This window comes from Schistocerca gregaria, chromosome X (assembly GCF_023897955.1).
Source record: "Schistocerca gregaria isolate iqSchGreg1 chromosome X, iqSchGreg1.2, whole genome shotgun sequence".
NCBI lineage: Eukaryota > Metazoa > Arthropoda > Insecta > Orthoptera > Acrididae > Schistocerca > Schistocerca gregaria.
Genome location: NC_064931.1, coordinates 634,972,018 through 634,999,740, shown reverse-complemented (window position 1 = coordinate 634,999,740; position 27,723 = coordinate 634,972,018). Strand labels below are relative to the sequence as shown.

The following is a 27,723-nucleotide window of genomic DNA, read 5'->3' as shown; positions in this document are numbered from 1 at the left end:
CACACGATCATTTTTACATAAATATCTGCAACATTTTTAACACTGCTAGAGAGAAAAGTGATTCTTAATTGTCCTGTACAACAGCAGTAGAATTCTTCTAAGAAAGGCAACTTGCTCCATTAGGAGTGCTGCTCACTTTTCAGGTTATAGACACACTATACTTTTCCAGAATTTGCTGTCCAGTTATCTTAATTGAACAGGCAAAATACCTCCACTGAGGTAATGTTCATATAATGGAATTATTTTCAGTTTATGAAATGAGTCCTTATTTGCAGCTGTTGAGTGAACTTGTATGAGAAAAAGATTTCTGTTAACATCATCAGATTCACAGTGACAGCATGTTATGCTTAGGATAGTCTCTTCAGTGTGGTACATAGTTGAGAATTCCAACTGTCAACCATTTTTGCATATAGTTCAATTAACAACTGCAAACAGGCATTCATTTGGTAAACTGAAAATAACTCCACTATATAATTACAATCTCAGTGAAGTTATTTTGTCCACCCACACAGGAGAACTGTACTTCAAATGTTAGGAAGGTATAGTCTATCTGCAAAACAAAAAGTGAGGATCTCTCATGGTAGTGGAGTTTGTAACGGAACATCCTCCCATAGCATTACTTTTCCTCAATAGTAGTTGTCAATGCCAGTATTATTTTTCGAATTCTAGACAGGTGCATGACCACAGTCCTGTGACCTACGTTAACTAATGCTTCTACTGTCCACCCCCCACCCCACTCCTCCTTGTTATAACTTCAGAACACTATCCCTTAATATTGCACCACTGCACTTAGATGTGGTACACATGCATAATATTTTTCCTTAAACCCCTTCATTTAACAGTAAACGTTAATTTTATACCATTAAAAATTATTTTGATAATTTGAGATTTTCCCATCCAATGCAACAGGGAAATTGTTAATCCTAGAGAAAAAAAGATTAACATGGTTTTTTGGGGGGGGAGGGGGGAATATGAGGCGTGGTTGAAAAGTCCACTAAAGTCTGAGAGATGGCACCTCCGGCATGTATCAACATCATGTTTAGTTAGTAGCATCTTTGGACAGAATACACACCAAATTTCAGGTATATTAGTTTATTTCTTTGTGTTTGGCATTCGTGTGAATCAAGGAAGTCGAGTGATTGTCAAAAAATCGATGAAAATGAATTTCGTGTGGTGATTAAACATAACTTTATGAAAGGTAAAATGCCGCAGGAGAGTAAAGAGAAGCTTGATAAACATTACAGTGACTCTGCACCTTCGATTAGAACAGTTTACAAGTGGTTTCAAAGTTTTTGGAGTGAGCATACGGGCACAAGTGATGTTGAACATTCTGGATGCCCTGTGGAGGTTATGACTCCAGAAATCATTGATAAAATCCATGATATGGTGATGGGTGACATAAGAATTAAGGTGCATGAGGTTGCTAGTGCTGTGGGCACCTTGAATGAATGGGTACATAATATTTTACATAAACATTTGGACATGAGAAAGCTATCTGCAAGATGGGTTCCAAGATTGCTTACGCTTGACCAAAAACGGAATCAAGTGAAGTGTTGCAAGGATGGTTTGCAGCTGTTCAGGAAGAATCTGCAGGACTTTAAGCACCATTTCATCACTGTGGATGAAACATAGATACATTACTATACTCTTGAGACCAAACAACAATGTAAACAATGGTTTACCAAAGGAGGATCTGCACCAACAAAGGCGAAGACCATTCCTTCCGCCAGAAAGGTTACGGCGACTGTCTTTAGGATTTGTAAGGGATAATCCTCATCAACTATCTGGAAAAGAGTAAAACTATTACAAGTGCATATTATTCATCATTACTTAACCGTTTGAAAATCAAGCTGCAAGAAAACCACTGGCGATTGGACCGCAAAAAGGTCCTTTTTCATCACGACAATGTACCAGCACACACCTCAGCAGTTGTGGTCACAAAATTAAAGGAAATAGGATTCCAACTCGTTTCACATCCCCCTTATTCTCCAGACTTGGCTCCCTCAGACTACTATTTGTTCCCCAATTTGAGGAAATGGCTGGCCGGACAAAGATTTTATTCAAACGAGGAGGTGACTGCAGCAACTAATAGCTATTTTGCAGACTTGGACAATTCCTATTATTTGGAAGGGATCAACAAATTGGAATATTGTTGGACAAAGTGTATATGTCTAAAAGGAGACTATGTTGAGAAATAAAAAAAATAAAAGATGTAAGTAGTTTTTATTTTTCCATGGACTTACGCCTCTTCTATACTGTAGTATAATTTTCTACCTGAAAACATTTTCGCTAGAAGCTGTGGTTTATGAGTTGTTCAAGAAAAACAGAAAAAAAACTTTAAATGTCCCACCCTCCCTCCCAACACCACCCCTCCTCTCATATCCTGCCAGTGGGGATTTTTAATTATATTGTTCACAACACTCCCTCCTACCAATGTGCAAAAATTCACAACTACATGATATTTTCTCCTCTTTGATCTTTGTTGGCCTTTGTTGATTGGGCTAATTTTTTATCCAGCTTGAGTCATGTACATTGCTGGCATGATAGTTGCTTTTTTCTAACAATTCCTCAATGCCTCTATGCAAAAGTTTCAATATATGTTATTGCAAAGATTTGGGAACCACGACTCGCATTCATTCATTGGGAGAATGGAATAAAATTGCAACATTCTGAAGAGAAAAGCTGTTGTGTCATGCACAGTATTTGTGAACTACTACAGCAGAGATTTATTCCACATTATGAGGCCAACCAATCCAAATGTAGTACGTCATATACTGTAATGATTGATTTTTTCAGTAACCTTCTTTTGCCAGATAAAAAAGAGCTACGAGCAGCTTATGTTCACTCACAAGAAAAAAATTTTCAGCTCTACAGATATTAATGAAATTTTGTGACATCATATATTATGGCTACAGCTTCCTTTTCCTGCTGACTGTAAGTGGCTTGTGCCTTTTTCAACGTCTTAGACAGGAATTTTATGGGGTGTTCTGTGTTGGAAACCTTGTGAAATAAATTGTCACTATTCTATATGGTGGTGTGTCAACTGCAAGCACTACTGGTTTAGCAGATTGTATTGCATAAGACATGGGCAGATGAGCAATGTGTGTTTCAGATTCTGAAAAGATAGTTCACATTCTTCAGTTCAGCTAAAAGGAACAGTTTTACACCAGAGGTGATGAAACACTGTGGGTATTTACACTGCTTCATAATTAATTTGATGTAGTATGTCAGTCTGCCAAGAACAGCTTGAAGTTCTCATACATTTGTAAGAGAAGGTACTCTCCATATGGCTCCTAAAGGCTTAGTCAAGGGATGACCAATATGGGCACCAATGACATTTCCCTAATATTCAATTTCACTATTGAAAAATCAACATTTCTGTGAATTAGAGGCGGCTGCTGTGGCCAAGAGGTTCTAAGCGCTTCAGTCCGGAACCATGCTGCTGCTACAGTTGCAGGTTCGAATCCTTGCCTTGGGCATGGATGTGTGTGATGTCCTTAGGTTAGTTAGGTTTAAGTAGTTCTAAGTCTAGGGGACTGATGACCTCAAGTGTTAAGTCCCATAGTGCTTAGAGCCATTTTAATCATTTTTGTAAATTACACTTGAGTTCTACATTAGTCAAAACTTGAAAAAGTGACTCCAAATTTTGAGATGATGTTCCAGTGTTTGTCCAGGGACAATGAGGTCATCCAAATAATTTAAACAGGACAGAACTTTAGATGTCACTTGTTCAAGAAAGCATTGAAATACTGCAGGAGCAGAGGTGCTTCCAAAGGAAAGAGCCTAGTATTGATACAAGATAACATGCATATTAACCACCATAATTTTTTTCTTCAACCAGGTGAGTATGAAGATAAGCATAGGCAAAATCTATTTTTGAAAAGAACTGCCCATCTGTTAGATGATCCATAAGCTCATCAATGCATGGACACTGGTTAGCAATCGCTCACTATTTGAGCATTAATTGTATCTTTAAAGTCAGCACAAAATCTGATCCTCCAGTTCATTTTGCTTATGATCACAAGTGGAGATGTTCATAGACTTATAGAAATGGGTTTAAAAACACCAATTTGCTCTAATTTGTTGAGTTCATAAGTAACTTCATCATGAGGAATGTGGTGTTACCAGATGAGTGTGGCAAAACTTAGGTTTCACATTATCCTTGAGTGTAATATGTGCGTGAAGTCCACCTCTGTAGTGTAGCGGTAGCATTACTGCCTACCATGCAGGAGGCCTGGGTTCAATTCCCAGCAGGGGACTGGGTGTTGTGTGTCCATCATCATTGACTCGCAAGTTGCTGAAGTGGCGTCAGCTAAAAAGGACTGACAATACAGTGGCCGAACTCCCCTGAAAGGGGCCTCCCGGACAACAGTGCCATGTGATCATTTCAATTTTTTTTATTTTATTTATTAATTTTTTTTTTTTTTTTTTTTTTTTTTTTTTGCGTGAAAATTCTTCACTTGCCCTGGAATGCCACTGAACAAATGTCCATGTTTTTCTTACAACTGGCAAGGGAAGTTGGATATCAAAAGCATACACATTGTCCTGTTAAGGACAAATAAATCAAAAGTATCCATGCCAAAAATGCTGGTACTAGAAAACGACTGGATTATTGTGAGAGGCACTGATGTAATCATATTTCTATATTTTGCTTGCAAGGTGCATCATTGAAGAACAGAGATGCTTTTGGCATTGGAAGCCATGAGGTACAGAGACGATTTTTGTAGTTGACGGTGTCCCAAATGCTTTAAGTATTTTGATTAATCAGTGTGAGTGAAGCACCAGTATTCAAGTGAAAAGCTACAGATTGATTGCAAGTATGCAGAGAGACGAGTAGCATCTGATCTGTCTTCTGCATGTTACTCTCAGTCCCAACTTGTGGCATACTGCTTTTGTTGGAACTGTGACTAACAAAGCATTTAGCTATTAGAAGGGAGCTGCTTAGAATGAGGAAAAGTTTGCATTTTTTGTTTCACTGTGTGATTCTATCCTTTCGTGCATGGTTTATAAGAAATCTAGTCCTATTGGAACTTCTGCTCTGTTAAAAAAACACCTAAGTTCAGGCCTGATGTAAATTAGTTTTCATCTGTAAATTATGTAATCTATAGTTGTGAAAGTTTATTAATTTTTCTGACTGTTTGGCATAAATTTTCCATAAATACAATTTTCCATTCATCAATTGATGTACACTCTTAACATAAAAAAAAGAAAAAGAAAAAAAGAAAACCACTAGATTTTATGTGCATGAACAGGCAAACAAATGAGTACAATCTCAGAAAATTTGGATGATTTATTTAAAAGAAAGAGCAAGTCAATAATGCATTAGTCCAGCTCTGGCCCTCGTGCAAGCAGTTATTTAGCTTGGAATTGATTCATAGAGTTATTGGATGTCCTCTTGAGGAATATCGTGCCAAATTCAGTCCAATTGGTGAATTAGAATGTCAAATTCCGAAGTTGAATGGAGGGCTCTGCCCATAATGCTCCAAACATTTTGAATTGGTGAGAGATCCAGCAACTTTGCTGGCCAAGGTGGGGTTTGGTAAGCATGAAGACAGGCAGTAGAAACTCTCACCATCTGAGGGTGGCCGTTGTCTTGCTGAAAAGTAAGCCCATGATGGCTTGCCATAAAAGACAACAAAACAGGGCGTAGAATATCATTGATATATCAGTGTGCTGTAATAGTGTTGTGGATGACAACCATGGGGGTCCTGCAATGAAGTGAAATGGCACTCCAGACCATCACTTCTGTTTATCAGACTGTATGGCTTGCGATGGTCAGGTTGGTATTCCACTACTGTCCAGGGCATTTCTAGGCAGGTCTTCACTGGTCATCAGGGCTCATTCCCATGCAGCACTCATCATAGAAGACAACTGTACCCCAGACATCAAGATTCTAGGCTGAAGACATGTACAGAGACACCCGAACAACTGTGTGACACCATTCTGTCACCTGTCATGCAACCCGACAACCACGATTGATGTTCTCGGGTACTATCCTTGGCTTCCATTTCATCAGGATAATGCCTGCCCATGCTCAGCAAGAGTTTCCGCTGGTTGTCTTCATTCTTGCCAAACCCTACCTCGGCCAGAAAGGTCTACAGGTCTCTCCCTAATTCAGAATGTATGGAGCATTGTGGCCGTAGCCCTCGAGCCAGCTCAGACTAGGATAATTAATTGTTTCATGGAGATCATTCTACATTTTTCTAGCCATCAGATACTCCCATCTGTCATAGTATCAAAGCACAGTTCTATGCACTAACTTTTTTCAAAATTGTCAGATTCCATAATTTCCATTTTCATTATATCCCTTTCTTTGAGAATCAAAACACATGCTGACATCTAGAGATTTTGCTGATGTTACTACAGTGTTAATACAGAATACAGTTGATTCAGAAATACCATAAAGTTTCATTGTCATTTGATGAAATTGTACAAAATTTATATTATTTCTGGCTTCTTCACTGTTGGCCATATCTGTAAAAAAATTTCAGTGTGTTCGATGTAACAATTTTAGATTGTTTCTGAAGATCTTTTCATCCTTTTTACCCAGACCAACTGGAGTAACATTATATGTAGGCCCTTCCTCCTGAATTTCACTCACTCCCAAACACACATCAGTACTCTGTTCCATGGAAAACTAAAAACCACTTGTGAACATACTAGATTGCACAGAAACATGCACAATTCAGATGCCACTGTCCTACTGCCCTGTTAATTGAAGACAAAGTTTTGAGGTGAGCAAATCACAGTGCTTAGTGCCAGTGGACTGTGGGGTATGGGTGTGATCTTGAGGTGTCTATTTTTGTGATGTCCACTCTGGATATTGAGGCCACATCGAAGCTGAGTAAATTTTCATACGTACATATAAATATGGGAGTGTATGACACAGTATCACTTGAACTTGGAAAAATATTACTGTAAAACAGGTTTAGTTCAGAATCAATATTCACTAAATTAAATTTTAATGGACATGCAAAGAGGGAAGTGCATTCTTCATGTGGGCATCAGCCTAGATAAATAATGTCATAGCTGGAGTTTAACAGTTTTACTGCACTTTCACTTTTGATTGTATGAATACATGATAGTACTCCATTGTGTGGTTTACTCAACTGTAACAAGGGAAGTGTGTCATACATTCCTGCATGCATTGCCAGAAGTAGTGAGTACTGATTCAAAGTGAAAGTTCATATTTATTTCCATTTCCTGAAGCTGATGTTTGTACAGAACAGAATTTACTTTGTATCACTTTTTGCATGCGCACATACTGTGTGTGTGCTGATTTAGGGCAGTGTCAGTGTTACATGTGGTGGAGAAAGCAGTTTTTATGGTCATGTGTCACACAGCATATTACACAAGGCATTGGAAGGTTTGAACGAACCAAGGAATCAGTTCTGCATGTCTTACTATATTTATGCGGTTGCTTAGAGAGGCAGTTGTCATGTGCCCTATGAAACTGGGGTTGCTTTGAGCTCTCCATGGTCAGTTTTGCAACAACAGGCACATTAAAATCTTCTTGGTGAAGTCTTGAGCTTCCTAAGCTTTGATTAATTTAATTACATCATTGAGATCAGGAATGTGATGTTTTTGAATTTCTGCACATATTCTGTTATCGCAAGGTTTCGAATAATGCATCATGACGCATTTCATCTTGCTATGCACCTCAAGAGCAATTCCTAGATGCGCCCTTGAGTTTAATAATCCATTCCTTGTAAGACTGGTCATTATGACAATGTATATGAAACTGACCTTCAAGGAAGTCATCTGATGCTCAAATAATGTCTTCGTATAGTAGGGTGTGGGGCTCCAACTGAGGAACAACTTGCAACACAATTGGAATATATGCACTCCTACATATGTAAAAAGGAAAGTGTGTTGTGATTCACTTTATATGTTGTATGCAGTGAAGTGTTGCTCTAATTGCAAGCAGTATTCCATCTATTCCTCTTGTTGTTCATCAAAAGAGTGAATGATGGGGCAGGTAGCACCTGGCCACTGGCTTTCTGTGCTTCAGTCATAGTTTACTGGAGCTGTTTGGCTTCCATCAGTCTGCCAAAAGCTGCTAGTAATGATTCAGTTTGGTGACTCTGAAACTGAGTAAGTGCAGTGAGGGATTGCTCTTGAGATCTTGAGATGTTACCACTGCTTACAGAAATTAAATACACTTGAAATAGATATCCGCTCCACACACAAAGAATGAGGAAAAAATGTTACAATTCACCAAATACTGCCAACTCAGCCATCAGACACATCCCTAATAGGTAGAAAAATCAGATTCTTTGCCAGTCATTCTACAACAACTTATTTTCCCCACAGCAGTCTTCTTTATTAATGTTAACAAGTCTACCAATGTATGGTATCTAGAGTGCAAAACTCTGAATGTGACTGCTTAGAAAGAAGCTATAGCCATTCAAGATTCCCATGCAGTGAAGTCATGTGAAACTAGCATATAGCATCTTTTGGCAGCATGTATGCTTGGCGCCAACCCTGCTGAATGATGCATGAAGGAAGAGTGAGCTCACCCATGGTGTGATAGTGGGAGGTTCAAAAGTACCATTTCCCATGTAGCTGTGAGCAGCGTAGCAGGTGCAGTTGATAAAGATAGTGCTGATACTGCAAAATGATTTGATGAGTTAATGCATTTGTATATGCCAAATGTTGCATTTCTTTAATGTGGTAAAGAACATCAGTTGCCTTACCATTGAAATGTATAACCTCACAGCAGCATGTATATGATGATCTCTGTGATGAAAACAATCATTTAGTCACTTTAGTGGATAGTTCCTCATTCAAGTACTGCTTTATTTTCATTACCTCTTTCTATATAGATGTATAATTTCAGTTTCATGACCACTGTTTAATTAAACTGGCTACAAACGATGAAAAGCTGTTTTTAATTATGTCCTGTGTGGATGCAGTCATTTTAAGAAAGATTTTAATGATGTGTGAAGCTGAAATGGCACCAGCACTAATCAAGAATGTTTTATGGTATGTATTCTGTTATTATTTCATGTATATACCCTCGAACCCTGCTACAATATTGTGTGCTGTTCTCTAAGCTGTTGTATGTTGCTTACATGAGAAAAAATGTGTTTCATATCTTATATCTGAAGATGACTAGATGGTTAGCTGAAGCTAGTAACCAATCCATATAAAGAAGATATCATGTGCAGTCTTGACTTCATGGATTTCAATTGCTAACATAACTAAAAGAAATATAACAGAGTGCATATCTCATGGCTGACAGTGTCAACAGACTTGAGAAAGAGTTTATTTAAAGAAATATTCATAATTCACTAAACCTGCAAATAATATGCGGCAATAGGCTGCAGTTCCTTCTAGACTCTAGGCTTACCCGAGAGCCATAAGAATGGGGTGCCTCTCTGTCCCATTGTAAGTAATATAGGAGCACTTACTTATTTTGTTGCCAAATACCTGACATCGCTATTGGGACCTCTCACAGGCAAGTGTGACCATCACATTCAAAACTCTTAAGATTTCATAGGTTGCCTGAAAACTGTTAGATTTCAGTCATCAGATCTCTTAGTAAGTTTTGATGTTGTGTCTTTATTTACAAAGGTGCCCTTGCAGGACTCTTTGGAGCTCATTAGCAACAAGTTTGAAGATGACATAGCAGCATTATTTAAACACATGCTTACTTCAACATTCTTCTTATTTCATTACCAATATTTTGAACAAGTGGACAGTGTCAGCATTGGAAGCCTTCTGTCTCCTGTGGTGGCTAATTATTTTATGGAGGACTTCGAAGAAAAAGCACTACAGTCGGCTACTCTCAAACCCTCTTCTTTCCTGCAGTATGTGGATGATACATTTGTGGTGTGGGCACATGGTCTTGATACTCTACCTATGTTTCTTCATCATCTGAATTTGCTCCATCCAAATATAAACTTCACAACGGAAGTGGAAAAAGTTGATACTTTACCTTTTCTTGATGTTTTGGTACAAAGGAAAGCAGATGCAACCTTGGGTCACAGCGTCTACCGCAAGCCAATGCATACAGCTCTATATCTGCAGGCCACATGCTGCCATCATCCTGCACAAAACAGTAGTGCATTACATACGTTAGTTCATAGACCACATGTGGTATCTGATCCTGAAAGCCTGTCGAATGAAATACAACATTTAAAGACAGTGATCTGACAAAACGGTTATTCTGAGAGACACATACATAATGCATTCAGGCCCAGGAGAGTTCAATCTGTGGAGCAGAGTGAAGATATGAAGACACCCACCACATTGGCCTTTTTGCCGTATTTTGGTACCATGTTGTCAAGAATCAGAAGAGTCCTAGGATGATATGGAATTAAGTGTATTTTTCAACCTGCAAAACTGAGAAACCTGTTGGGTTCAGTTAAGGATTACCTTGGCCTGAGGAAATGTGGTGTGTACAAGATTCCATGTCAATGTGGGGCAGTGTATATGGGCCAGGCATGCTGCACAGTACAAGAACATTGCAATGAACATCAGCGTTATACACGCCTTCATCAGATGGAAAAGTCAGTAATTGCCAAACACTGTCTGAATACAGGACATTGGATGACTTATGAAAAGACGGAAGTTTTATCCCTGGCATTATCTTTCTGGGATTGTGTCATTAAGGTAGCAATACATATCCATACAGCCAATAATCTCATCAACAAGGATACGGGATTTCAGCTGAGCACAGCCTGGAACCCTGTATTGGCTGCTATTAAATCACAATGCGAAAATCAAGATTCTTCGATAATAGGCCCATCATAACATTGGTCTAGTACAGCCATTTGTGAGTAATATCTGGCCACACTGTTGGCAAACGTAGCATAGAGCGCACATGCAGGAGAACAGCTCTGAAATTTTGGCAGAGGGAGTTCGAGTATGGCACCATCAAACTGCTAATCATTGCGCATGCATGATTTCTGCACCTGCGCATTCTTTGGGCACATGTTCTAGAAATGGGGTGTTGATGTGTCAATACCATCAGTCATATCTAGCCACCAGCTAGGTTGAACCACCTGAAGATATCAGACAGTTGCTCTGAGGAAATATTGTGGAATTTGCACAACGTGATCCTGCAGCAAACCTGTGAAGACTATTTACAGCACATCCACCAGGAAAGCTTGAAGAGTCACATCTGTAAACAATATGTTCACCAAAATTCCACCCCACTAAAAATTGATTATTTCTACATTGTCATAGCTTCTTTGTAAGTCCTTCTTCTCGTCTTTCAAGCAAATGTTTTACTTTCACTAAAACCATAACATATTAAAAGTTATTTGAATTCAAAATTTTATGCTCTAGAATGTTCCACTCTATAAATGATATTCTTCCCTAAATTCACTACCACAGATTTTTAGCACAGATTTTCCTGTTTTCAGAAATGTATACTGTCACTTAAATAGCCCGTTAGTTGGTTAATTATTCCAATTAGCAAATTTCACTTTCTCAAAAATTTTTGATGAACATTGCGAATCACCATGCACATTAAAAATTATGTCTCATAAAGTAATATCTGTTATCCTATCATTTTCTTAATTTTAATTTTAATTAAACAGTTTTATTTCATTGTCAATTGTATCTTTGTATCTATAATTATTTTCTGTCTTTTATGTCAATGTTCAAAACATAGTTATCATTTATTTTACTATTTTGTAATTGATGTAAGAACATATCTATAAATAGCTCTGGCCAGAGCAACCAGCTTGCAATAGAGGGTAACAAACAGAATACCAAAATATTAGAATCCATTTTAATATTGTTTCACTGAGGAAGCTATACTGCAATCCTGTCTTTCAACAATTTATGAGTACCGAAATGACAGATATTGACATAAGTTACCCCAGAATAGAAAATCGACTAAAATCACTTATTGTGAGTGAGACCTGATGGAACAGAAATTGATTCTAAATAGAGGGTGCATAAGATCCTGCCCCTCTTCTAGCAGCAGTATATCATACATTGTTGGAGGAATAAAACATTCCAGGTGAATGGAAATGTGTACAGGTCATTCCTACTTTCAAGAAGAATCAGTGAACAGATGGACACAACTACATACCTATATCACTGACATTAGTCTGTTATAGAATTCTGAAATTCATTTTATGTTTGCGTATTTTGATTTTTCTGGAGACCAAACTTTCTGCAATAGGAAACAATATGGGTTCCAAAAATAACAATCATGGGAGACCTGAGATGATAATAGGTTCTAATGCTCAGGTTGATGCCATCTTCTTAGACATTCATTAGGCAGTAAACGGTGTCACCCAAGAGAAAGAATACAAGCATACAGAATATCAAACTAGTTTTGTGACTGTAACAATATTATGAGATGGAAAGTTACTAAAAAAAAAAAAATCAAATGTGTGTGAATTCCTAAGGAACCAAACTGCTAAGGGGTCACCAGTCCCTAGTCTGACACACTACTTAAACTAACTTATGCTAAAAACAACACACACACCCATGCCTGAGGGAGGACTCAAACCTCTGGCAGGAGGGGCCGCGCAATCTGGGACATGGCGCCTCAAAGAGCGGGGTCACTCCGTGCGGTGGAAAGTTGCTACTCACCATATAGCAGAGATGCTGAGTTGCAGATAGGTACAACAAAAAGACTCTAACAATTAAAGCTTTTGGCCATTAAGGTCTTCATCAACAATAGACACACACACACACACACACACACACACACACACACACACACACACACACACACACACAAATGCAACTCACACACACGACTGATTGATTTTGTTGGATTGAGGAGTTCTTAGCAAATATTACAAAACTTTCACAGAGGAACCCAAGACATGAAATTAATTCTAGCTGTACGTGAATGAAGTTTTATAAGACCATTACTGTTGGATTGAGGAGTCCTTGGCAAATATTACACAACTTGCACAGAGGAACCCATGACATGAAATTAATTCTAGCTGTACCTAAATAAAGTTTTATAAGACCATTACTGTTTGCAGTATATAAAAATGACACAAACAGGTGGAAAAATCCATCATTTTCTGATTACGTGATAGTTGAACAATCATTGTAAGCAGTCATTTCCAATACATTTCAAGAAGTATGTGTACCATATAAACCTAATTGTAGTAAAGGCAAATGCGAGACTGTGTTAATTGGAAGAAGGTGGTTGCTTACTTTGTTCAACTGTTGCTTTAGTATTGTTCCTTGCTCTTGGACCCATATTAGGCAGGAAAATAGAGAAGATCTAAAGAAGAACAGTGTATTTTGTAACAGGATTATTAAGTAAGCACTAAACTATTATTGAATAGCCCCTACAATGCCAGCATCAGATACTATTACACATTCACTATGCGTCAATGTGTAGTTTACTGTTAAAATTCTGAGATGTCGCATTCATAAAAGAGCCCCTATGTACTTTATATCTTGTGAAAGGGCCATGACGATAAAATTAGAGAGGCTCAAATTGACATGAAGAGTTAGATACAGTCTTTCTTGCTGTGCACTATTTCCAATTGAAACAAGAAAGGGGTGAGAAAGGTGTAGACATATATGGTGCAATTGTTTCTGTTTCTGCTGTTGTGGCTGCATTAATATCAACTGCTGTTGTTTGTAAATTTGTGTTAAGGTCTTATGGGACCAAACTGTGGAGGTCATCAGTCCCTAAGCTTACACACTACTTAATCTAACTTACGCTAAGGACAAGACACACACCCATGCTCAAGGACTTGAACCTCCAGCAGGTGAAGCAGTGCGGACTGTGACAAGATGCCTCAGACCACTCGGCTACCGTGTGTGGCTCTGCTGTTGTTAGTCCCCTTGTTGTTGAACAGCCATTTCATTTATGTTGTACATTACTCATTTCTGGTGCTACTGTTACTGTTGTTGCTGTTGTCACTACTGCTACATTTGTTACTGTTTGGGTGACTGCCTGATCTTGCTTTTAACATTACCAAAACAGTCAAAATAAATGTGTAGGTAGCCTCTTCACTATATTTGTGTCATAAGAGCTAAATTAGTTCATGGCACAATCAGTTGACACCAGGAGTGGTTACTTGATTTCTTACACAATGATATTGGAAAAACCATGTGTAGATAGTTTTTCAGGAGCTAGACCAGTGCTCACAGCAGTCAAGACCAAAATAACTCCAAATCCACATTAACTGAGTCCACAACCAATGTAACACTGACTAAAGCAATCAGGTGATACTGAAGTCACATTTTAAGAAAAGCAATGGGGTTAGAGATGATGTTAGGCTACTTATTGCTGACAAGTCATTAGAGCTTTGCATTACTCAGGGTGAAGATGCCCTCTGGGGGTACATGAAGAGGTTACTGAAGTGAATTCAGAAAGAAACCTTAAATACCCATATCATATAGCTCTTCTTTAATTAACTCATGCCCTCATCTGGTTATCTTCCATTTTAGAGCATTTTCTTTTTCAGTTTCTTCTTTCCAACATACTTTTGTTCCACTGTACTGTAAACTACATGTTGCGTTATGGGCTTTTTTATTGTGTAAGAATGAAAACTGAAAATATTAAGTAAAAATCCATTTCATACATTGTGTTTTTAATTCTCATGTCATTGGTACTGAAGAAGGCCATAATCAGTGAGTTCTTTTTGTGTTTTTCAAATTACTGAATTACATTTTTCTGCTGTATTCATTACAAGCAGTGGCAATGTGGTTGAGGCATCCAGTTGCCTCCTGCATATGTGTGTGCGATGTCCAACAATGCTGACAGAGCCAAGTGTGGCCGAGCAGTGGTGTAATGCCACTGTTCTCATCAGCATTGTCCTCGGACTTGGCAGCTAAGATGGTGGTGGCCAAGGCATGGCTATGTATCCAACAGTGCCCACCTGGTGGCAACGGGTGATGTAGCATCCGTGACCCACTGCAGAAGTGATGTGGACAGCGTGCTATGTCCAGGGCTCGACTGGCCCCACAGCAGCTCAGTGACTAGTGTCGCAGAGCAGGTTGCCATGATTTCAGGTCAAACTGCACACCTCCTAAGCATTCTGGATTATGTCCCAAGTGTCACAGCCCCATGGTGGCAGTGGTGCAATACTAATACAGGATGATATCAGTACAAAACTGGTTAGGTATTTATATGCTCATGAGTGATGCTTGCTTGCGCTCTGCTGTACCTTGCGACATATACACTAAACACTTCCATGGTTGCTGGTGTGGAAAGGCTTCTACCTTCTTCTGCTAAGGTGCTGCTGTGTCAACTACTTCCACATCTCACCCGGCTGGCTTATCTCGCACTGCGTGATGTCTATGTTGTGTTTTGTGAGGCATAACATCTGTGCTCATCTGTGGCTGGTTCTGCTGTGATCCAAACCCTGCTTTACCTGTTTCTGACTGGATATGGTCAGTGCACTACAGTGTCATCAGTCATTACTTCTACTGTGGCTAGGTTAACATAAAAGTGTAAACTTTTATGGTTAGGTTCCAAGACCAACCTTAACACAGGTGATAGCTCTTTTTGCACTTTGTGTAGCCCCTGCAGGTACTGTTCCAGTGACAACAAGTTCATCCTAACTGACCTCACAGTTTGCTGCAAAGCTTCCCATTACTCTGCTACCTCTCTTCATGTTTCCTAGACATTCTTCTCCAAGGAATGTAACCTCTTTGTTACCACTACTTCTTTGTCTAATATTTATACTTTAGTTTGCAATCACTTAATTTTCTGGTTCACTAATTCTTCTACAGTTTTTGCATTCCTCATCGCTTCCCCAGTCAGCTGACATAGTAACTGAATATTGTTCAACACATCTATCTCTAGACTCACAGTCTGCATTGTGTGCCGCTCACTTGCTGTCTCCTTTTCCTTCACCCATTCTTTCATTACACTCACTGCCTCATTCACCCTCCTGATGTTGACCTCATCCACTGTCCCTAACATAGTTTTCAGAAGTTGGCCTCCTGCATTGATCTAACTTCTCCTCATTCTTGTATGTGGTATAATCCCCGGAACCTGAATCATCCAACCCTCAACTTCTCCAAAATCCCTTACATTCTCCAGTAACTCCTTGAAGCCCTCTATGATTCTCTGCCCTCTGTTCAAAATTATCAAAGGCTTCTGCTAGTCATCTCACCTCATTATGTACCTTCCGTGTGTTAAATACCTCCTGTATCACCTATTAACCATTCCTGTCCCTAACATACATGAAACATAAATGAAGTCTTATCTTCAAGGTGTTAACCCATACTGACTCCCTATGGCTGCTTTGCCTACAACCTCTTGTTCACTCCTCCACATCTTCTTTTCCATTGTGACTAACCCTTTGAGTCTTGGGATAACATCTGGACTCCCTCAGAAAGGTTTCTAACATATTACATGCACAATTGTCACTCTTGTCGATAACTGACTCTCGATGTTCACTGGTGACATAGTTTCCATCACTTGATATGACTGCTGATACCTTACAAAAAATTTCTTTGTCTTCACCTTTGTGAAGTCATTGGCCAACCTTGTATTGTGGCATTCTTGCTGTATGGCTCAATGCTTCCTTTTCCTTTTCCAGTGCCAATATGTTCACCTGTGCAGCCTGCCCATATTTATCTTATCACCCTCGCAAACTCATTAACTTATTCTCCTGTCTTTCCCTTCTTGGTTTTCAACATGTTGAATGATGATGGCATTTTAAAACCATATACTACTTCATATGAAGATATTCCTGTACTCATGCAGTGTTTTGAGTTGTACTCTGAGAATAAATGCCTTTAATAAATATCCCAACTGGTATGGTGTGCATCTGCATGGTGTCCTAGCATCTTCCATACAGTTCTATGCACACTTTCCATCCTAACATTAGCTTGAGGATGTAGAGAACTTGTCCTCAATTTCTTCATATATAACAGCTTACATAATTCCTTTTAGAAATGTGACGTAAAGTTGGTTCCCTCATCTGTTATTATCATTTCAGGCACCCCAAACTTCAGTATCCAGTCATTTACTAGCACTTGAGACACTCTTGCGGCCTGTTGGCATTGAGATCACTTTCACATATCTTGGTAAATTATATACACTGACAGAAACAAAATTACAACATCAAAAAGGAGTTGTGTGACATAAATGAAAGTTGGTAGGCATGTTTCTGCATATGCAGGATGATGTCTATTCAGATTTCATGCCAATTGCGTAAGGGACCACTAGTAGTGCCACTATGAGGATGCAGATGCAGGTTTGCTTTAAATAAACACTGTAATTATAATGAGTGTTATTTACTTTTGAGCTTCAACATGGTGAGTTACTGGGAGTCAAGAATAACTTTAAGATGGAAAAGGTGCCATTATCAATAACTCACTGAGTTTGAATGAGGTCATGTAATAGGGCTACAAGAGGCTGGATGTTCCTTCTGCGATATTGCAGAAAGATTTGGCAGGAATGTAGCAACTGTACATGATTGCTGACAGCGGTGGTTACAAGAATGTACACTCGAAAGAAGACCGGGTTCTGGATGCCCCTGTCGCACTATCAAGAAGGAAGACAGCTGTGTTCAGCATATGGCTCTGATGCATCATACTGCATCTACAGTGGCAATTTGAGCAGCAATTGGCACCACATTGACACAGAAAACTGTGACAAATTAGTTAGTTCAAGGGCAGCTCCAAGCCAGATGCCCTGTAGCATGCATTTCACTGACCCAAAACCATGCCATTTGCAAATTCAGTGGTGTCAGGCAGAGCAGGGTGGAGGCCTGTTGTGTTTTCTGATGAGAAGCCAGTGATGGGTGTGTGTTGGTTTGAAGGAGGTCAGTTGAGGACCTACAACAAACCTGCCTGCATACTGGACACACTGATCATACACATGAAGTTACGGTCTGGAGTGTAATTTTGTATGACAGCAGGAGCACTTTGTGGTTATCCCACACCTTGGCTGCAGATTTGTACATCCATCTGGTGATTCAAGCTGTTTTGCTCCCATTCATGAACAGCTTCCCAGGGGGTGTCTTCAAACAGGATAACACTCACACAAATACTGCTATTGTAACCCAACATGCTCTACAGTGTGTCAACATGTTGCCTTGGTATGCTCAGTCAGCAAATCTGTCTCCAACTGAGCACGTATTGGACATCATTGGATGACAACTCCAGTGTCATCCACAACCATCATTAACCATCTCTGTATTGACTGATCAAGTGCAACAGGCACAGAACTCCACCCCACAAACTGACGTCTAGTACCTATACAACATAATGCAGGCATTTTTGCATGCCTGCATTCAACAATTTGGTGGTTATACTGGTTATTAATGTAGCAGTATTTCACATTTGCAATGGATAATCTTGTGCTTACATTAACCTATGATCTTGCAATGTTCATCATTTAAATATGTTACCTAGACAGGTGTATTCCTGAAATTTCATTACTCTTTTTTTGTGATTTTTTACCCATCAGTGTATAATTGTGATTACATATTATCTTCCCTGTGGGTGTTTTGTTGGAAAGACCTAAAACATCAGTTCAGAGAAATTCAAATGGTGCTAGTGATTTAGATAATTTCTGCAATTATACCCTCTTTCCACACTCTCTGTACATGCTGTATGCAATTCTGCTCATACCAGTTTACATCTGTCTTCCTATTCTTCCACCAGTACCACTCCACAACTCTCCTGTTGGTAGCCCTATATTCTCCAAGACCTAATAACATGTGGTTATGTGTCTCCTGTAGCAGTCCATGCCTCAGTTTTGCTGGTACTATTACTTGTGGTCCAAGTTGGTTTCTCTGTACAGCAAACAATCCTACATACAAAACTGTGGTTGTTTACTACACTGCTCATACTCGTCATCCATATTGTGCACTTTCTACCACTCCTTAAGCTCATTACCACCTATTTGCAACACTGTTACTTTCCTACTTAAGCCATCTGCATCCCCATATTTCTCTCCAGGTTTTGGTATGACTCCAAAATAAAACTGAGTCAGTCATACCACCTATGGTGTCAAGCTACTACACAGGTCCTTCAGCTCCAGATATCATTTCAATGCTGCACAATCTGTTATCACTCAATACTTTTACCTATAGAGGTAACACTTGAAGTAGGTAATTCCATTGATAAGGCTCAGCACGTCTTTTTCCGTCATGGAGTAATTCCTCTCTGTTGAAGTCATTTGCCTTGATGCATAGGGTACCAGGTCTATTTCTTGAGATGTTACCCAGCAAAGTGCACAGTTGAGCGCATCACATGAAGGAATGAATTCCTTACTAAAATCTGGAAGCACTAAAATTGGACTTGATATCAAAGCTTCTTTCAGTTTCCCAAAAGCACACTGACAGCCCTCTGACCAAAAAGATTACGAACCATTCTTGAGTAATTATGTCAATGGTCTGGCAAATATCTGCAAATCTGTTTACAAATGTTCAGTAACAATTTATGACTCCAAGGAATGACTGTATCTCCTTAGTTGACTCAGGCACAGAAAATACTCATACAGCTTTAATCAGTCTCATGGTGAAGGGGGACAGGGGGGGGGGAAGCAGTCTGACTTAACCTCACCAATCCTTATTTACTGTGACCAAGGTATGCAACCTTTTTCAATGCAAAGTACACTATTCTGTGCTGCCATGCATCTTAGGAATTCTTCCCTCAAGCACTGTATGTACTTTTCCATATCACTGGGATAGACAATTAAGTCGTCAAGATAGACCAAGCATTGACATGATTTCAGTCTTCTGTGAGCTCTTTTTAACAATCTTTAATCCAAAAGGATCCTTCTAGGCTGATAATGACCTGTCCATGGTGAAGAAAATTCTGTTTTTGATCAATCTTCTAGAGTGACTTCTAACTGATTGTAGCCACTCATTAAGCCCATAGCAGAAAAATTCTTGCACTGGCCCAAATAATCTAAGGTTTCCATGATGTTGAGCAAAAGGGAAAGCATCCATTATAGTCTTAGCATTCACATTTTGATAATCACAACAAAACCTATACTTCCATGATCCATCTGCTGACTTCTTGGGCACCATGAAAATTCCAGCACCCTGAGGGCTAGTACTCTACTCAATAATTCCATCCTTTAGCTGCTGATTGATAAATTCTTCCAGAATAGGCTACAGAAATCATGGTGTTCTATGTGATTTGCAGTAAACTGGTGATTCAATTCCTGTTGGTATCTGGTGCTGTGTAATATGTGTAGCTGGCAATGGCCCTTTTGGGAAAAAGAAACAAATCTCTAAATTTCAAAAGTAACTCTTCCATCTGTTCCACATCACTTATCATTAGGTGCTTTACCTTTTCTCTTAATCCAGTTTCAATGGTCTTTTGCAGGTCTTGGTGGCTAGTACCCAGTGTGCCCCATTATTCCTCCTCCAGGATACCCACATTAGCAATCAACAGCAACATTGTTAACTGTAAATCCTCAGCAGTGAAATTATCAACAAATGCAGTCACCATTTTCTTATCATTTATCTGTTGCATGTATACAACACTACTATTCATTAACCTGCTTTATCCTATAGTTAATTTCCTTCCAATGGTTCTACCACACACAAAATTCCTTCCAGGTATTATCCCAAAGCAATTTCCCAGTACCCTTAGGTACACTGTAGTGTGAATCAAGTCTTGGTGTAACAATACCAGAGACATTCCATCCTGGATTTTCCATTGTTTGATTCAAGTCTTGGTGTGATTGTCTGTGGTTTAAGTGGTTTGTCATTTGTGATAGACTCACCCCGTAACATTGCTACACTAGCAACAGTTTGATCCAACTGAAACATCTTCCTGTCAAATTCCACCATATGCTGCTGAAGATCAATTTTGGCACAATGCTGACACAAGAAATCCAAACCTGTAATCTTGTCACAGCCTCCCTTATTTGTAGCGCAATCTCAACACATTGTTTGAAATAAACCATACCCAGGCAAAATTCTATATCCACCAATCCCAATGGGATGACGTCTTATCCCACATTCTATGTGATCTATACCATGTTGAGTTTTATTGTTTATGTTCCACCAGATCCCCACTGTCAAGTGATACGTGCTCCCCTGTGTCCAACAGTATCCTCCAATCACCATTTTTTACTATTCCTCTGACTGCACAGTCCATGTCTGCATATGACTTCTTAGCATTCAGTCTTACTGGAAATGACCATATATGGACCTCAGGTTCCCTTTGGTGTTTAACATCTGGTTATTTTCCAGTTACCTACCTCTGAAACTAATGTGACTTCTGCCACTGCTCCTGTTGTCCCAATGCTGCCAAGATTGTCTCCTCACATGCCCCATTTGTCCACACCTATAATCCCTTACATTGTTTGGAAACACTGTCTGCCTAACCTGCACTCCAGTTACTTCACATTCTACTGCTAATGTGGCAGCTGCAAGCAAATCCATCAGACAGACCCTATTTTGGTACTCTTCCTGACATCACCTCATTCACCACAGTATCCTGTCCCAACTCATAAGTACACCCATTGATCTTCCTTTTTTTGTCTGAAAAATTCTTTCACTGACTCCACATACATCTTTGTTACAATGCCTAACTATTTCTTAAAATGTCTTTCATTATTCTGCTTTGTATATCTCTGGACTACCTCCTTCTTACATTTGTCAAGTGTTCTTGCTCCCTTGGGGCTCTGTATACCCCACATAATTTGTTTTCTTCTCATATCCATCTCAACTTTGCTACTTTAAAATTTCCACATCATACCACCTTTGCATCTGTCCCAAATTTTTAAGATCTTCAACAAATGCTTGTTCATCCTTAGTTGATTTAACAGAGAAAAGAGCAACTAAACTTGCAGCTGAGAAAGCTGCATCTCACTGTGGTGACTGCAACTCCACTAGACCATGTAATTTCTTATTAATGGTTGTCAACTGTGCTTATATTTCTGGTAATATGCAAACTTCCTCCACTTCGGGCACACATTGCATCTCTGACTCTGCAGAAGCCTTGTCCTTCTTGACACTCGTTTTAAAACATCAGTAATCACAAAACACACAAAATAAAATATATTAACCTTGTTCTTAAACTTAACAGTAAACCATTTCGATTCTCGGCACTGCCTAGTCACATGTCCATAGCAATTAAATACTACACATACCACCGAAACTGATTCTGTGCATTGTGCTGAATGACCTTCCAAATTACACTGTGCACATCTAACAGGTACTAGCCAACTGTGACTCCCATTACCTTTGAAGTGCAAAAAATCTACTGTAAAACACATTACACTGCGTAGTTCTAACAGGTAATAGCTAATTGTGACTCCAGTTACCTTTGAAACACAACAAATCTACTGTAAAACATTCAATATCAATCAAATTTTCTACACTTGCCATGCCATACCTTGATCAACCTCTATGTCCCTCCACCTGTCAGCCATTCCTGCCCTAAGGTTCACGTCCCAAAATCTCTGGACAATTGCGAGTATATCGTGCTCTGAGATGACACTGTCGGTGCTACCCTCCAACCTCCATATACCAGCCTGTACCGAGTTCTCCAGCACTCAGCCAACACCTATGACATCCAGATGAAATATTCAGCTGTTAAGTCCCTCTCAACAGACTTAAGCCTGCTCATGTGGAGCCTTCTTCTATCCTCCTTCAGGCCACGACCACACCACTCACTGTCGTGGCTCACTACGCTCCGACCACTCCCTCCATGTCTGACTTATACACTCGATTGAGTGACTTCCAGCTCCAATTGTCGATCTCTCCTCTGACCTCGCCTCTACTCCGGTCTCACGCACTCCATCGAATGACCACATGCTCCCCACATTGAGCTTACCTACGATCACGCCCTCGCTGCCAGGCAGTTCGCTGGTCCCTTTGACCTCTCCACCGTTGCCTGCCTCACCCTGTTGAGGTTTCTCACGCCCCCCTATCTTGAACGTGCCTTTTCCCCCTGGACATAATCCACAACATCTCAATAATACTGCACAATTATACAATGTTCGTCGTGTGTTTCTCTTCATCCAGTGCTCATGACACAACCTCCGCCATTTCCTACCATCTGGTGAAATGTGTCCCCCCCCCCCTCCCCCCCCCCCCCCGATGTCGATCTGGACATGCTTCGTGTGTTCACCACGCCCACTGGAGACATCGTCATCGTCGCTCCGTTCCACCCGCAAACCACCGGCCTACTTGTCGCCGCACAACTAGCACGCCCAGCTCGCTTCAACGACTTTCATGTTCGGTGTCAGCACCTTCCTTCATGACATCTACCCACATAGCTCCGCAACGACACTGTCGAGCTGACCATGGTCCAGCTCCTGCAGACCACCCCTGCCGACTCCTTAGTCAGCCCCCCCTCCCCCCGTGCCCTCTCAAGAGTACTCCGTACTGCGGAGAAGGGGGGGGGGAGCTATGTGGCACCGATGAGATCGACACCAGCATCGATATGCATTCGTCTTTGGACTCTGAGTAGTGTCTTTGGACTCTGAGCGGTGTCTTAGGGCTGTTCCACCATGTTCAGTTCTTTGTGAGCCTTGCATGTATTTAGGTGAATAAATGAACTACTGCTAAATGGGTGTTGTTTGGTTTAACTAACCCAAACTCTCCCCTCTCCCCTAACACCTCTTCAATTAGTTGAGCAGCTGCAGTACTAGTTGATTTACCTGTTAGGAATCCATTTTGTTTTCCAAACATCAGGTTATGTTTGTTAAGAAAGTTTATAATCCTGTTGTATATAATTTTCTCAACTATTTTGGAAAATACAGGAAGGATTGAGACTGGTCTGAAGTTTTCTATTTTGTTGTTGTCACCTTTCTTAAAAATGGATGTTGCCTGTGCTATTTTTAGTCTGTCTGGTAAGGTATCTGATTCTATTATATTGTTGACTGCTACAGACAGAGGTACAGAGACATTTTGGCTACAGGCTTTTAAGACATTAATATTTAGGTCATCATGCCCAGCTGAATTAGAGGGTTTAAGAGAGCTAATGATGTCCATTATTTCTGCACAGTTTGTGGGGGCTAGATATATACTATTGGCACATGTATTACCTTTAAAACTGTAGTGCATGTTTTTATGTTTGTGATTTATGGCTTCCCCTACGGAAGAAAAATATTCATTAAAAATATTTCCAATTTCCAATTGATCTTTTATGAGCACACCATTGTGGTGAATAGTAAAGTCCATACAGGATTTGTCATTGCAGGAGCTAAAACTGTTTATGACTACCCAGATGCCAGCAGTTACATTGTGTGAGTTTTGAAGCTTATTTGCAACATAGTTGCTCCTGGTCTGTGTTAGTAAGCCATTAAAGTGTGCTTGATGTATTTTGAAGGCTTCCTTTAGCTCAGGAACCTCTCTATTATTCAGCATTGTACTGTGGAGTAGTTTTAATTTTTCCCTAGCTTCAGTGACATTACTATTTACCCAAATAATTTTGTTTATATTTTTTGTTTGTTTGATTTTTGTGATTACAACTGGGCATGTGGTATCAAAGCAGTAATAGAAGTCAGCAGTGTTCAGCTTGCACCCCTCATAGAAAAGGTAAAGACTGGCTTTAACATATTAATGAATTCATGCACATTGTACAGTAAAATAGCCTAATTAGATGAGTATTTTCCTTCAAGATGACTGCTATGAAAATGTAAAGAGATGCAGTGGGAAGAGAGGATGGAATTTCTTTTGCATTGTGAAATAACGCAAGGAAGGCTGGATAAAGAAAGCTTCACTGAAAGCTCAAAATTTTTGTGAACATTTCCCTCTTCATTCTCTGTAGTGCTCCTTCCGTCCCGTAAAGTGATTCCTATGACTTTGAAACCAAGATCTGAGTGATCATTTGGGATTTATGTGTATGTTCTTGCCTCTCTCACTACGATCCATGTGGCCATGACCACCACTAGCAGTAGTGCAATGGATACTGGTGCTGCTGGCTATATCAGTTCAGGTATTATTTTACCTTATTTATACACAAGATGATTACACAGTGATACAGCTGGTAGAAACAATTTTCTCACTGCTCAGTTTCCATGGAGATTATACTGATATTCTATGAAATTTCAACACGTCTTTCATATTTCGCAAGTGAGTGAGGTGGCTTTGTGGCTAGAGACTGGATTCACATTCCCAATGACGGCTGTTTGAAACTACATTTGCCCATCCAGATGAGGGTTTGCCCTCATTTCCCTAACTAATGTAAGGTGAAACAAATCTGTACCTTAGTGATCCATATTCAGTAGTGGATGATGATGCATATGTCATATGAACTGTTCAAATTCTGATGATGTTCCTTTGTAATTCCAAAACTAGCTTTCATTGTGGTTTTTTTCAGGATCATTATGATGTTTGGTGACTATTATATGAAATTTCATTTGTCGTATCATATTTTTTACATATTATTTTGAAAATCCATTCCTTTCTTTTTCATGTTGCATATGAAAATGTTAGTTATCCAGAGACATTGTGTCTCCTTCTGTCATTAGTAACTGGCAAATATTTCAGCACTTAACATTATTTAGGTACCAAAACTACATTATAAAATTACACCCAAAATTATTTAATTGGATTGTGACTATAAAATTTGTTTATGTTTTGAATATTAATTCTTTCTTAACAACTAAGTGTGTTAATGGAAACCTGGGCCTCTTATGATTCATTCCCTAGCAGATTATTGGACGATCAGCTGAGCCACTAATTCCACAAGACAATGGAGATGAGTATTTACATTCTTTGAAACTTAATGTAATGGTCATTTTAAAGTGAATTTATGGTGCTGTTTCCCATCAAATGCTATCATCAATTTATACATCAGATTGTACTGACAGAAAAATGTCTGAGAACTTTATGAATTTTGTTATCTGAATGTTATTTAGATGAATGTGATGGGTTGTTTAGATGTAGGGTCTTGTGTCAGGATCTCTTTGTCATTGCAAAGCCACTAATGTTGTTTTTCTTTCAGATTATAACGAAACGATTTTAGCCTTAAGTTAAATGTACAAAAAAGAGATTCATCAATGAAGAATGATGTGGACACTGTGGATAGTGCTAACTTCAAGAATGATCAAGACATCAAATTAAAAAGGAGAGAGATCTTCCAAACAACATGTCACAGCAAGAATCAAGTTAATTAAATTGCTTTATATCTGCATTCTTTAATCAAATAGTTGGTGGATCATTTAACAAACATGACTATTAGTGAGTAAAATTAGAACCAGGTTGGGTGGGGGGGGTGGGGGGGGGGGGGAGGGGGCGGGGAGAGATCAGATAAGTGCCGAGAGTTTAATCAGTCCACAACTTGATAAAAAATGAGACAGGATGACTTGTTAAGAGCAATCTTAAGTCAACTAGGAAAAATGAAATTCAGGAGTGAAGCTATGAAGTTGTAACTACTAGGCACCATGAAGTCAGTTATAAAAGCCAACAATGACCATTTAGAGTCAATTACAAAAAATTAAATGTAAAAGTGTAATGAAGAAATAAGCCATTAACTAAAAGAAATAAGTACTTCTTTGGATGGGATAATGAAAGAAACTAATTCTAAAATCAGTCATGTAGCAGAAAAGGAACAGATAATTGAGACAGACAGTAGTACTTTTGTTGTACGGGAAACTTGTATAAGCCCAATTTTATCATCTATGAACACATGTGCAAGTATTTAGTAAAACTTCAGATTGTGATAATACAGTGTCAGTGTTGTTAAAAAGTACTGTGCAATGCTCCTTCTGTCATGCATACATCATGTTTGAAGGAACAGGCACTGCGGCAACTAAAACCATCAATGAAATGCATGAAATCTACTCACAGTTGTGACAGCTGTATAATGAAATGATGATAATGAAAGTTTGTATGAGCCAGGATTCAAACCCAGGTGTCCTGCATTATGTGAGTGGTCACCTAAACCACTTTGGCTGTCCATGCATGACCCACTGTGAGAGTCAAACTTCCATATGTCTTCGTTCATACTTCATAGCATGCACCTATACACATTATCTGATTCCCATAGAGAGGGAGGACATTTTAATAGAAAGACACTTTCTGTCATTGGCAGATAAATATGATATTACAGTGCCTATGATGTTAAGAAGTAGTGTGCAATGTTCCTTTAGACATGCATGCATCATGTCCATTGAACAGGTGCTATGAAAACATTTCATGTCTTTCATGAGGGCTCTACTTGCTGCAGTGCCTGTTCCTTTGGACATGATGCATATATGTCCAAAAGAGTGTTTCATAGCACTTCTTAACAACACAGTCACTGTAATATTGTATTTGTCTACCAATACCAGGCAACATTTTTCAGCTGAAATGTCCTCCCTCAGTACAGGAATTACGTAATGTTTACAAGTGCAGGTTGTGCCACATGGATGATGACATATGGAAGTTTGGGTCTGGCCATGGGTCATGGACCAATAGCAAGAATGGTTAAGATGATCACTCACATTAAACAAGAAGTTGGGGTCGAGTCCCAGTCTGGTGCAAATTTTCATTGTCGTCATCCCATTATACAGCTGATGGTTGTCTGAATTCACAACTGTGAATACATTTGATGTATTTCTTGTCACTGCAGTGCCAGTTCCTTTGGACATGATGCATGCATGTTTGAAAGAATATGGCTTAGTAACACTTAACAAAACTGGCACTGTAATGTAGTATTTATCCAGCAATACCAGGCAGAAACTTTCAATTAAAATGTCTTCTCCTGTATGGGAACTACATAATGTGTATGAATGCAGGTTGTGACACACGAACAATGACATATGGAAGTTTGGATCTGGCCAGGGATCAAGTAAGCATAGTCAAGGTGACTGCTCATGTAAAGTTGGAAATCCAGGTTCAAGTCTGGGCCCAGCACAAGTTT

The 27,723-nt window shown here is 39.4% G+C and overlaps 1 non-coding gene across 1 annotated transcript; it reads left to right on the top strand.

Annotated features, from left to right (window-relative positions):
* The first annotated feature begins 4,188 nt into the window (after positions 1–4,188).
* Positions 4,189–4,259, top strand: Trnag-acc (transfer RNA glycine (anticodon ACC)). The gene has a single exon. It is a non-coding gene; the product is annotated as a tRNA-Gly (tRNA).
* The last annotated feature ends 23,464 nt before the right edge of the window (positions 4,260–27,723 follow it).